We start from the raw sequence: 1316 nt of genomic DNA on the forward strand, positions 1-1316 counted from the left end.
TAAGGTCAATTGTCCAGATGGTCATGTTTGTCCACTTAGGCTCAGACTAGGCCAAAGTCCCTCTCCCGGCAAACTGCAGGGAGCCATGTTCGCAAGGGACCAAATACTCTTTGGGGTGCTGTGGAGGCCTTTGGGTTGAGTCCTGAGGACAGGCACAGGGTGTCCCCAGTCCTGGAAGTATTCCTGAGTTCCAGGGGTGCCCCACTCCACCACGCAGCTTCCCAGGGATGGGGTTTCCCTGCCTGCGGCCTCCCCATGAGGCTGCTCCGGCAGGAAGTCCTGCCCTGGGGTGAGGTGGGGGGGCTTCCGCTCTGGCCCCAGAGAGGGCAGTAATGGGCCCGTTGTCCCAGCATGTGTGCAGGTCCAGACCGGCCTTTGTCTGAGGGCTCCGGGTCTCAGTGCTCCTTCTGTGAGAACTTCTGCCTCCCACAGCAGCCGCCCACCTCCCCCCAAGGCCTGGGAGGGTGGGTGCTGGGCACATGTTTCCCTGATGACATCTTGGGGTGGCAGAGTGGGACCATTGTTCTACAACAGCCATCCATTCCCACTCACCCCCTTCACACCCCCAGGACCCCCTGAGCTGGGGGAACCAGGCTCAGAGAGGCCCCAGGGGCTGTGTGAACATGGAGACAGAGAAGGGTGGGGGGTACTGCTCCCACTTGGCTTTTTAGACACCACCCTGCCTTCCCCGCCCCCCTCCCCCCAGCCACAAGCTCACTCCATGACCTCTCAGTCCCGGTCCAAGGACAAGGGGCCAGCCTACTCCCCTTTGGGAGGGCCCAGCCCAGAGAACACTGACCTGGCCTGCCAGGCATCAGCCCGCAGATGAGCTGTGAGCGCACACAATGGATAGGGGGCACATAGGGGAGAGAAGGCCTTGTCTGTGGGGGGCTCGCCCACTACCCTCCTTTGCATTGGGGCAGGCCCAGAGCTAGTCAGGGTAGGGGTCCGGGAGGACAGTGGGCACTCTTCTCCACTCGGGTTTATGGGTCCTTGCTGACTCTCCCCTGGGTCGCCCCTCCCTCCATCTGGGGTTTCCCGGCAGACATCTGTGGGTTGTCAAGGTCTCCAGCAGATGTGCAGGAAGTGAATGTGGAGCTCCCTGCTCCTGGTCGCCCAACACAGTTACAGTGAGGACAGTGACTGTGGTGAGGAGGACCCCCATGCTGCTGAGGGGTGAGGAGGGGGACGGCAGCTCCACAGAGGGCCTGGGCTCCATGCCCCTCCAGGCCGAGCCTGGAAGGAAAGGCAGGTGGGCAGAGAGCTCTAGGCCCTCGGTGTACCTACCCTACACACACACACACACACACACACCC

The sequence above is a fragment of the Echinops telfairi genome, unplaced genomic scaffold, assembly GCF_000313985.2.
Source record: "Echinops telfairi isolate 266 unplaced genomic scaffold, ASM31398v2 ScPeMD7_23;HRSCAF=83, whole genome shotgun sequence".
Taxonomy (NCBI): domain Eukaryota; kingdom Metazoa; phylum Chordata; class Mammalia; order Afrosoricida; family Tenrecidae; genus Echinops; species Echinops telfairi.